General features: G+C 40.2%; 1 protein-coding gene across 1 annotated transcript in view; it reads right to left on the reverse strand.

Annotated features, from left to right (window-relative positions):
• The window catches only part of BICC1 (BicC family RNA binding protein 1), a 302,450-nt gene that overhangs the window by 212,748 nt on the left and 77,178 nt on the right, over positions 1 to 12,524 (reverse strand). The window lies entirely within an intron of this gene.

Below are 12,524 nucleotides of genomic sequence, written 5' to 3' on the forward strand. Positions count from 1 at the left end.
TACACTGGCATGCAAAGCTCTGAGAATTGATTGAAGAAATAGTGGACATTAAGTCAATTTATAAAGTTTCTTCAATTCTCAGTTAAAAACATTTAAATACTCTAGCCAACTGAAGAATATCTCCAAGTTTAAACTCCAGTAGTAAATAGTGTCATTTGAAGGTTGTATATCACAGTAAGTGGGAGGATGTTCAGACCTCACCATTCCTAAAACTCCCTACCTGCTTCCCAGAGTCAACTGAGAACAAAATCAAATTCACTCATCCTGAAAAAAAAAAAATCACGTATACCTACAGAGAAACATCAAGAAACAGACAAAAATTAAATTTATCTTAACAGTGGCTGGATATTTAAGGATGGTTTTCCTCATCTTCTTATTTTTTCTTTAAATATTGTTTTATTTTTGCAGTTAAAAAAATTCCCATGTTCAAAAATGCAATAAATTGTGTATATTTGAGGGGGCTATAAAACAAGACGTACAAAATGATCAATTCTGTATTGAAGTATCATGTGTGCATATACATGTAATGTATATGCTAGGGGAAAAAAGACTTAAAGGATAAACACAAAATATTAACAAGTGTTATTTGAGTGGTTGGATTATTGGGTCATTTATGGCTTCCTCCTTCGCATTTTTCATTTATTTATTTATTTGTTTGTTTTGTTTTTGACTGCTTTGCATCTTCGTTGCTTTCTCTAGTTGCAGCGAGTGGGGGCTACTCTTCGTTGCGGTGCACGGGCTTCTCACTGCGGTGGCTTCTCATTACAGAGCACAGGCTCTAGGTGCGTGGGCTTCAGTAGCTGGGGCACGCAGGCTTAGTAGTTGTGACTTGCAAGTTCTAGAGCACAGGCTCAGTAGTTGTGGTGCACAGGCTTCAGTAGTTGTGGCACACGTGTTCAGTAGTTGTGGCTTGTGGGCTCTAGAGTGCAGGCTCAGTAGTTGTGGCGCACGGGCTTAGCTGCTCCGCGGCATGTAGGATCTTCCCAGACCAGGGCTTGAACCCATATCCCCTGCATTGGCAGGCAGATGCTCAACCACTGCGCCACCAGCGAAGCCCTGCATTTTTCAGAATGCCTTTAAATAGTTTGAATAAATAGCTTTTAATAGCCTCCAATTAGGAAAAAAATCAGTTAAAATCATTTGAGGGCTTCCCTGGTGGCACAGTGGTTGTGAGTCCGCCTGCCAATGCAGGGGACACGGGTTCGTGCCCTGGTCTGGGAAGATCCCACATGCCGCGGAGCGGCTGGGCCCGTGAGCCATGGCCGCTGAGCCTGCGCGTCCGGAGCCTGTGCTCCGCAACGGGAGAAGCCACAACAGTGAGAGGCCCGCGTACCGCCAAAAAAAAAAAAAAAAATTTGAAATACTTCTGCCTATTTGAGAATGAACCAAGTTTTTACCATTACTGGTTTGTCACTGCCTCATTTTCAGCCCACAGTGTAAGGCAATCTGGCAAAAGTCTAAAGGTCAAATGCAGACATAAGCTACCAAAGGAGACAAATCACTAATGTAATAGCAGAGACAGATAACAGTCCATAAAATCATGCCCAGTGTTGAACATCATACACCTTAATCAACCTAGCACTATCTAGATTGAAATTCTGATTATGTGCAACTAACTCTGAGTAAAGAAGTTTTAACAACTTAATGCCTAGACTAAGAAATTTCACAGCTGATAGAGTTATGGATGTGGAGAGCAAACTTATGGTTACCAGGGGGTAGAGGGGCGGGGAGGGATAAATTGGAAGATTGCGATTGGCGTGTACACACTACTATATATAGAATGGATGGCTGATGGGGACCTACCACTGTATAGCACAGGGAACTCTACTTGGTGCCTTGTGATGGCCTATAGGGGGGAGGGGGGAGTCTGGAAAGGGATGGATACTGTATATGTATATGTATATGTATATGTATGGCTGATTCACTGTGCTGTACACCTGAGACTAACACAACATCGTACATCAACTCTACTCCAATAAAAATTAAATAAAATTTTAAAAGTAGATGGAATGCCAAGAAAGAAAGAAACAGAGAGAGAGAGAAAGAAGGAAAGAGAGAAAGAAAGAGAGAAAGAAAGAGAAAACTTCATAGCTGAAAACACTAAACAATCCACTATTTGGAAAACCTCTGAGTCACATCCAAATTTCATAGCTAGCCAAGAGACAGAAAGAGATGCTCTCTAAAATGCATGAATCAAAAGGATAAAATTTCTACTATATAGTTCTCCTTATACATAAATTATACATTAAAAGAAGCCCATTTTTACTGAAAGGTCACATCAAATAAAACATGAAATAAAAAGGATAACACCTATTATATTTCTATGTTATATTTAGATTTACCACATTCTAAAAGGGCTCAATGGCTAAGAGTTTGAAAGAAAAGAGATGAATCATCGATGATAATTTGACCTAAGAGCATGGGCCACTTACACCAAAAATCCAAGACATCCACTGAGGCTTTTTTTTTTTTTCATTTCCCATCAAATTTTCAACAGAACTAATAGAAATGACATAGATAATGATGGGGGTGAGGAGAGGAGTCCTGATCTCTTCTAACAATGGGGGCCACTGCTGCCTCTTTAAAGTTTCTACCTGCTAACTCTAACAATTAAGTCCTAGCCAGACTACACGCCTCAAGATTCAGATTTCAGGGGATTTTTTTTTTTCCACGTTAAATCTCTCAGGGCAATAAACCTCTGCTAATATTCCAGTGCTGGGGACAATCTAAGCTGGTGGTGGCCCTGCCACACTCAGGGCACAGCAGGAGGCTGGAGCAAAGGCCAGCGTTCTGTAATCTACAGGCTATATAGTTTCAGAAAGCATCTGTTGCTGTCAAACGTAAGAAAACAAATATTCACCAAAATCTGAGAACATCTAAATTACATTATTCATTGCTTCAAGCTAACTTGAACTCTTCAAGACACTCTGGCTAAGAGTTTATTCAGACTTCAAATTTATTGGCCTGCAATGAAGACTTCCTTGTGGGCTAATGACCCTGACATACATCAATGGACTTTGAGTCCAACTGATTAACAGAAACTTTGGTCGTGTCAAATGTCTTGCGTTCACACCCTATTTCTTCATACATAAGCAACCTCTGAAGCACCATTTAGTTTGGCCTGTGGTCACAAACACTATTTGACAACTTTGGAGTTTTTACATAATATTAGTTTTTTTTTTTAAAGCAACACTCTTCTAGCTTTATGAAAAGCTAAAGGATATTCATGACCTTTATATAGCTTATGGGTCTTGCCATTGAGCTGTGCTGTCTAAAATGATAACCAATGGCTGCCGTGGCTACTGAGTGCTTGAAATATGGCTAGTCTGAACCAGATGTGCTGAAAGAATAAACACAGTGGATTTCAAAGACAGTACAAAAGAAAGTAAAACCTCACTAATAATTTTTGAATATATGTTGAAATGATACCATTTTCATATATTGGATTAAAGAAAACTATATTAAAATTAACCTCACCTGCTTAGTTTCTTTCTCGTGTGGTTGTAAAATTTTAAATTACACTGTGGTTCGCATTACATTTCCATGTCACTGTGTTACTATAGGGGATAATAACTATGCTAATACCCAAAGAGGGTTGCAAAGATTCAGGTAGAGAGCATAGTGACAGGTCCGAAGGACCGAAAACAAGGAATCCTTCCGAAGAGAAGGAGTCAGCCGCTTGAAATCCAAGCTGTATCTGTCTTAAACCCCTGGGAACATTTTGAGGGAAAAAGAAAAAGGTTGCCTAGTGTTTGTGGGGGTGCTGGGAGGGTCAAGGAATTAGAGTAGTTTGAATAAAATATGTAACATTAATAACCATTTCCTTAATATCCAGCTCTGGCCCAACCCAAAACTATTTAAGAGTTTATGTGGATGGTTATTTAACAGAATGACGTTTATAATTCTTTTGTGTTTGTAATAACATGGCAATGGAGCAAGCCAACTTGTTTTAAATCAGAACCAAATGTGTTCCAGGCATGTTTAAAGTTCAGGTTATGTGCAGAAATCGGATACACGGCAATCTGTTTGCTATTCTCCTCCACCAAAATGGGTGCAGGGGTGGGAGGGGGCAAAGATGTGCTTCCTTACATCAGGGCTACTCCCATTCATCTTAACGCTGAAAGACTCATTTACTGATTCATTTAAACAATACTTATTTAGCACCTGAGGCACATAAAGAGGAGGTCAACGCTGTGGAGTCAGAGAAAACTAGGTTCACCTCTAGGTTTGCCACTGACTAGCAGTATAACTCCAAGTGATGGAGCCTCCCAGAGGCTCTATTTTCACCTCCAAAAATGCAAATAGGCACTCTATAAGAATTTAATAAATGGAAGCCTGCAACTTTGACCTCAAAGAACTTACGGTCTTACCTGTAAGTTCTTTGAAGTTAGTAATTTAACATGACAAGACTCTGAAAGGTTGAACATCATATGGGAGTCACAGGTAACAGGAATTCAAAGTATGGACACGGTAGGGAGCTTCTGAGCTGACTGTTTAACATGGGAAAGGACTGAGACATGGGGAGATGTGGAAAGTAAAATCTGGTCAGGGAGAACGCTGTGAATACCCATGTCTGTCAAAAACTTTAGTTTCCCTTTTATGTGCCTCAGAGCACTTAAAATAGCCCCTCTTCCTAAAAGGAGCTGTGGGTGCAGGACAGCAGAGAGGAAGGACAGCAGTGACTGGGGGCAGGAATTCCTTAAGTCAGCTCACAGTGACGCTCCTGAGGAAGCACCACTCCTCAGAGGCGCATTCGGAAATACGTGGGTGTTTTCTGTCGTCACAGGATGGGGCACTGGTGCAGACATTTAGCACCCATCCAGGGTAGTCACAAAGAATCCAGCTCGATAAAGAAGTGTCCTACCCATTAACGCCAAGACCCTTAGCTGAACAATACTGGTAAGGGTGTTTCTTTTTCAAATGTTCTGTTTTTCAGTAAATGATCTAAACAGTGCATATCTATGCCTCTTCTCCTTTCTATACTGTCAGTGACTTAGACTTACTCAAGGACCATGCACTGCCATGAAAACTGTTCCTACTTAGGGTTAGAATTTCCTCCTAGGTGCTCCACATGTGTGGTTCTAATGCATGATATTCTAACTCGGGACCTTAGCTGAGGTACTGCTCTACGTGGTGGGGACTGCACTGTGATAAGACGGCCATAGAGCAATTATTTACCTTGAAATGTATATCAGCGTACAAGGTCACTCCCTGGTTGGCAAGGACCACCAGTCAACAAATCCCACCAATGCAAAATGTTTTAGTGCCTCACTCGAAAATATGAACAAGAGCAAAACAAAATGACAGGAGGAGGAGGGGGAAGAGGAGATGAAGGGGAAGGAGAAGAAGGGAAAAGAAGAGGAGGATGGGGAAAGGGGGAGAGGAGGAGAGGAGGAAAGGAGAACAGGGCAGGAGGATGTGGGGAGCAGGAGAAAGACGAAGGACGAGGTGACAGTAAGGAAGGACAGGGTAGGGAACAGGGGAAGATAGAGGAAGGAGAAGGGGGATTTTTTTTAACCTACAGTATTATAAGGAGAAGAAAAACTACCGCATTCCAAAAAATGGGATACTATTTTTAAAAGAAAAATATTTAGCAAACAAGAAAAAATCTTGTAAACTAAAAATAAAACAAAAATAACACAACAGTAACCAAAATTTGGAAAATTTTTTAAATCTCCCAGAAAGGAGAACAAGAGGACATATGTATGTAAAATAAAGGAGGAAAGATAACTTTTTTTTTTTAAAGTTCAATCCAAGAGTCCAAAACCAACTAACCAAATTTCCAGAAAGAAAGAAAACAGATAAGACTATAAACTGGATAGGGGATTCCCCGGTGGAGCAGTGGTTAAGAACCTGCCTGCCAATGCAGGGGACACGGGTTCGAGCCCTGGTCTGGGAAGATCCCACATGCCGCCGAGTAACTAAGCCCATGTGCCACCACTACTGAGCCTGCATTCTAGAGCCCACGAGCCACAACTACTGAGCCCACATGCCACAACTACTGAAGCACAGGCACGTAGAGCCCGTGCTCCTCAACAAGAGAAGCCACTGCAATGAGAAGCCCGCGCACTGCAACAAACAGTCCCCACTCGCCGCAACTAGAGAAAGCCCACGCACAGCAACGAAGACCCAACGCAGCCAAAAAAAAAATATATATATATATATATAAAAACTGGATAGAAAATATCAAAGAAATATACCAGAAAATTTCCAGAATTAAAATGATTCTATATTGATAAAGCAAACTAAGTATCTAAGCTGATATGAATGAAAAAATACCCTTATCAAGGCACAGCCTACTGAAATTTCACGCCTGAACTAAAAGCATCTTAAAATCTTCCAGAGAGACTATAACAAGTCATAGGCAATTACAATAGTATCATAATTCTCATTCATGCCATAGAAAGCTACATTATAATGAAGTAAAGCCTTAAATTCTAAGGGAAAATGATTTTCAACCCAAAATTCTTTATATGGCTAAAATTTCAGTCAAGCAGAAGGAAACAGTGACATTTTCAGGCATGCGAAGTTGAAAAAAAATTACTTCCCTACTACTTCCTGGCACTATTCGAAGTTGCATGCTACCAAAATGAGGAACTCAGCCAAGGAAGTGAGAGACTTTCCTGAATACAGAAAACTGACAGTTAAAGACAGAAAAGAGGGGGGAAAAAAGAATTTCCAGGATGGAAGCAGAAAACATTCCTCGGATGGTAAGGGCATCCCAAGATGACAGCTGTACAGCCAGCCCAGAAGGCAAATGGCAAAGGATGGATCATGACAAGCAACTTCAGGAAGAAGATTTATCAGGGAAAAAAAGAAGGAACTAATTATCTGACACCTTGACCATGGAGAAAACTATATTGAGAGGATACAGAGGTTGTGGAAAGAACCTGTGATGAGTATAAAAATATTAAGCTCAAGGAAAAAAACAAGGCAATTGTTAACTCCAGGGAAAACAAAATTCTGTCAAAAACGGAAACGAAATCTTTGTATATTCCTGGGCTTGTCAGGGAACAGCAAGAGCATACATAATATAAACACTGAATATTGAATATTGATTTAACCAAAACTTGTGATTTAACTTTATTGGGAAGAGAAGGGAGGAGAAAAGTGAACAACTAAATCCTTTCTACCACACAAGAGTACAGCAGAATATGTATGAAAGAAATGAATCAAGAGAAAGCAATAAGAATAGATTACTTAGAAAATGGAGAAACAATACTAGGAGAAACAGCTCAAAGAGTAAAAAGTGGCTTCATCTAAGGAACAGAACATGGTGTTGTAGATAAGGGTACTATGATTTTTTAATAAGCCTTTTTATACAATTTCATTTTTAAACCATATGTATGTATTGTTTGATCATTTTTAATATACTGGCCAATTTCAGTACTCTGGCCACAGAAAGAACATAATGGACAAGTGTGAAAATCTGGCCTAAGGCCATTACAACTACACTTGCTAAGTACAAAGTCGACCTAATGTTCTTCCATGATTTGTAAAGATAGTAATTATGCTTTTGTTTAATTTTTTTTTATTTTGACCTCATAATATTTATACTGACATCTTATTTTAAAAGATTCTGGTTAAAGTTGAGTGGTTTAAGTATCAGACAATGAAACAACAGCAGCAAAAAGAAAATGTTACTTTTTCACTGCAGCCTTCAAGACAGCAGTAGCAGGAATTCCCTGGTGGTCCAGCAGTTAGGGCTCCATGCTTCCACTGGAGGAGGCACGGGTTCGATCCCTGGTTGGGGAACAAAGATCCTGCATGCTGCGTGGCGCAGCCAAAAAAAAAAAACAACAAAGACAGCAGTAGTAAGGCTTCTTGCAAGTGGGTTCCGCTTTCCCACCTCCCCAGAGTGGGACTGGGCAGCACCACACTAGGAATGTCAGGGGACAAAGGTGGTTAAGTGAACCACTCAAGGGGCAACAGACTGGAGGAGCCCTTTTGCTTTGAAGTCTTCTTGGCAGTGCAGAATCCAGTGGGAAGACAGAGCAGAAAACGGCGAGCCAAATGGAAAGGCAGTGGGGCAGACGACGCCCGCAGCAGTCAAAAAACAAGACAGGTCTTTGCGCATAACAGACAGATCTGAACGTATCTGAAGATCATTAAGAACAATTACCCAGGCCTACCCAATATTGGTGATGCTTCATATTACTTATGCACTAAATCTAGTACTAAATGAGCGTCTAGCTGTCCACTCTTCTATGACTTTAGAAATTGTACCAACAGAATGTCGTTGTCCTCCCACTGTAATAAGTATTACGGAAGACTGTCATCTTCACTACAAGGAGGACTCCACCTCTGTCAATGTACCATCTATATACTTTCACTTGCTCCACAAAAGTAACCCGTGAACTACCAAATGGACAATTAATTCACACGGTCTTTCCATAATCTTTTAAGTTGTCGATACATTTAACTAAATCACAAAATTTACCTTTTTTTCACTGGATGCTCCCACAAGCTCAAATAATCTGCTGAAGCAAACAAACCAACTGGACAAGGGCTTTCTAATATTCCAGTGGACTGTAGTTATATCAGCTCAAAGACACACGGCGGGGAGACGGGTGCTCGTGGAAAAAAAAATCATATTCGTGGGCCCTACCCTCAGATCCCAGTGAATCTTAATCATTGCGGGGGCCTGGGAATCTGCATTTTTATAAACACATCAGATAATTCTCACACACAGTTAAGTCTCGAGCATTGAGACACTGCCAAAATCACGTGGTGATGTCAGTGCTTTTCTTTCCAAACTCTCAGTCAAAGTGGTTTTCTATCATCCTAGCCAGCTGCCCATCGCCATCCACTGCACTTTTCACCTGAACCCCAGGGCTACAGAGAAATACAATTATTCTGAGGCGAGTAAAGGATTTAAATCTGACAACCTAAGTCATTCTCGGCATTAAGGCCACGCCAGTGCTCTGGGTAGGCAGCCTAATTCACTACAGCCTCGAGAAGTTTTCTGGGCTAACTAAAGGATGGAAGAAGCAGTCACAGACTTACATGTTACTGTGAAAACTGCTTCCAGCCTTTTCTCAACTTGCTCTACTCAAGGCCCGTTGAGCCAACACTGCCTCACACTGCATCTCATTAGAAGAGGTCTCAAGTGCTAATATCATCAGCAGGTGTTCAGTAGGCCTGGAGAACATTTTCCTCCACTCAAGAGGACGGGGTCTATAATCTACAGGTTTATGGAACGAGTTCAGATATGCAAGACAGCCAAGGAAGTCATTCAGAGAGGATCTGACCTACGACCCCACCTGGTCCTTCCTCCACAGCCAGCTGCACAATTCCACCTTCTGTAAAACGTGGCTTTGCATAATCAAGTTACTACAGATCAAGGCACCCTCATTCGGAACACCTAGGAAAACATTTAGGGGAGCTCTCATTTCTTAAACTCAGCAGTTCGCCGCCGATAAATCACAAGCCTGTTTTTAGGAAATTAAGCAGATGCCCTCCTCTCAAGACATTTAGTCTGAAAAGAGATAAACTCTTTGAGGGCTAGGCCATCAATTCTCATCTCTGAAAAGAATCATTTGTTTTTGTTAAAGCTGATCGAAATCTAACATCTGATTATAAGTTATTCCATTTAAAGGCCTTGGTTGGTTAACATGAATTCATTTTTCATCAGTAGGCAGAAAACTACCTTTAAATGTGGTTTTCATCTCAAACAATGCTTGAGGAGTAATTTTAAGGTAATAGTCTTTGGCCTAGGATAAAAGTTATAACCGATATCGTTACCTCGATTTCCTTTCATAAAATATGTGCGTATATTTACGATGCAAACATGGTGGTCATATTCTAAGCCATAGCTTTATTCTTCTTCCCAGAATTGTAACTTCGGTTAAGGATCACATTCTATCTCAATTAAAATTAATCTGCTGTAATAGCAATGTGGGCCTGGATGTATTCATTTTCTTCTATCTTCTCAGCAGCTTTTTGTACTCTGTTTACTTTGGGAAGTTTAAACTCATTTTTCTTAAGTTCAAGGAACTTAAGAAATCAAGGTCTCAGGCCTTGATTATTTACCAGTCTCAAAATATTCAAGCTTTTCTGAAAAGGTAATGAAAATTTCTTTGCCAGCCCTGGGTTGACAGTTGGCAATGCTCTGTCAAGCTCTGGGTGTTCATGCTTAAAGCACCTATCCTGAAACATAAAGTGTGAAATACTCTAGATTATCTCTCTGATTTTGCTAAATCTGTTTAGGTTAATTTCAGAATGGTTTGAAAATAAATTCTTGATATAAGGGGTCAGATGTAATACCTGCATCCATACTTTTTTTTAAATGGTGTATTTTCCCAGAGAATTTAAAGATTTTCTCTCAAGGTTTTATAATTCCTAAAACTATGTTATAATAACCAAGAAATTCAGTAATACCGTGAGCGCCAGTAAGAATATAGTGCTTGCAGAGTGAAGTATAAATTCACATAATCATTTTGGAAAGTAATTTGGTTTACATAAAGAATAATTGTAGGGCTTGCCTGGTGGCACAGTGGTTAAGAATCTGCCTGCCAATGCAGGGGACACGGGTTCGAGCCCTGGTCCAGGAAGATCCCACATGCCGCGGAGCAACCAAGCCCGTGCGCCACAACTACTGAGCCTACGCTCTAGAGCCCGCGAGCCACAACTACTGAGCCCACACGCCCCAACTACTGACGCCCATGTGCCTAGAGCCCGTGCTCCACAACAAGAGAAGCCACCGCGATGAGAAGCCCGCGCTCCGCCACAAAGAGTAGCACCCGCTCACTGCAACTAGAGAAAGCCCAGGCGTAGCAACACAGACCCAGCGCAGCAATCAATCAATAAAGAAATTTATTTAAAAAAAAAAAGAATTGTTATTCTATTTCTAGGAGACTAGGTCCTAAGAATATAACCCAAAACGTGAAATAGAGAGGAAAAACTATCAGCACAAATGTGTTCACTTTAGTAATATTTAAAATAAGCAAAAGGCATGGCAAAGCAATATGAGAATTAAGAAAATTTAGATATAGGCACTTATTCAAACATTTTAAAGTTATTTGAAAAGATGGTTTTGATGATTTGCAGAAGGTGAAGCAGTAAAGAAAAAATGATTATAATAAACTATCCAGTAAAAATAAAACTTTTAAATAGGCATGATTTTTAAATGGGTCACAAAATTGTATGTGAAATATGATTACAACTATTATTTTTTAAATATACACACAAAAACTAGGGATGTTCATCAAAAGGCCAAAATGTGTATGCTATGAAAGAACATGATTACTATATTATAGTATTATTTTTTTTCACTTCCCAAGTTTTCTTGGGCTACAGCTGCAGTACTCTGAAAATGACCCCGAAAAAGTATAGACACACACATACCGAAAAGTAAAAACCACTTAAGAGTTTTTATCATAAGTCTAATCATTTTCAAAATTATCTCCTTTGAAAAAATAAGAACTTTATGAATTTCTATTAACTCATATATCTAACTAAACCCAGTAAAGCCTGTATTTACAAAGGCTATTTAAGATTAACGACGTCAAGCAGAGGGATAAACTAGGAGACTGGGACTGATATATACACACTACTATATATAAAACAGATAAGTAATAAGGACCTACTGTATGGCACAAGGAACTCTACTCAGTACTGTAATGGCCTATATGGGAAAGGAATCTAAAGAAGAGTGGATATACGTATATGTATAACCGATTCACTTTACTGTACAGCAGAAACTAGCATAACATTGTCAATCAACTATACTCCAATTAAAAAAAAAAGGTTAACAAAGTCAAAACAAATGTACCAAACAGTACATCTTGCCCAAATTCTTCAAAAGTCTACCCAAGCTAGAATGCCTGCCTTCTAGTAGGTGCTGCCAAGCTCCTCCCACTGTTGTGAGGTAGAGACAGCCTCCACCTTCCCATTCCCTGGTTCTGATTCCACACAGACTCTTCCCCTGTACAAGGCAGTCAGCTTAACTGTACCTGCTCAGTGTCTATAAACAGAACTCTACAGCTGTGGGGCTTCCAAATAAGCACGTTTTACGAGCACAAATCACGAGCCAACAAAAACGGTTTTGAAAAATGGGGTGCTATGTTACGTGCCTGTTATAGCAGCAAGGGCTGAGCGTCAACTTCTCAAAATAGCGCTGCTGTTCACACCAAGAGAAACCCCCCTCACACTCACGAGCGCAGACAATGAGGGCCAAGGGAAGAGCAAAGAGTTCACCTCCAGCACTGAAGAAAGAATATGTCGAGCTTCAGTGGATGCATCTTGAAGCAATTCGTAACCAATCTTTGCCCAAAGAACGTCTCAAAGCGCAAGGAATCACAAAACAGAAGTGCGAGTGTTCCTTCCCATCCCTGTTCTACTAGATTTTGCAAAAGGCAATCAAAATTGCATTGGTTCAAGCAAGAATGCTCTCTGGGAGGCACTCAAGTAGCTACAGTGTGTGAAGAAATACTCCCATCAGAAAAAAAAGTCTCCTGTACTTGTCACCGTCCTGCCCCTGAAATGCAGGGAAACTGGTCTCAAATTTTTTAAATGGAGATGCT

Source organism: Leucopleurus acutus, assembly GCF_964270905.1.
Source record: "Leucopleurus acutus genome assembly, chromosome: 14".
NCBI classification, from domain to species: Eukaryota; Metazoa; Chordata; class Mammalia; order Artiodactyla; family Delphinidae; genus Leucopleurus; species Leucopleurus acutus.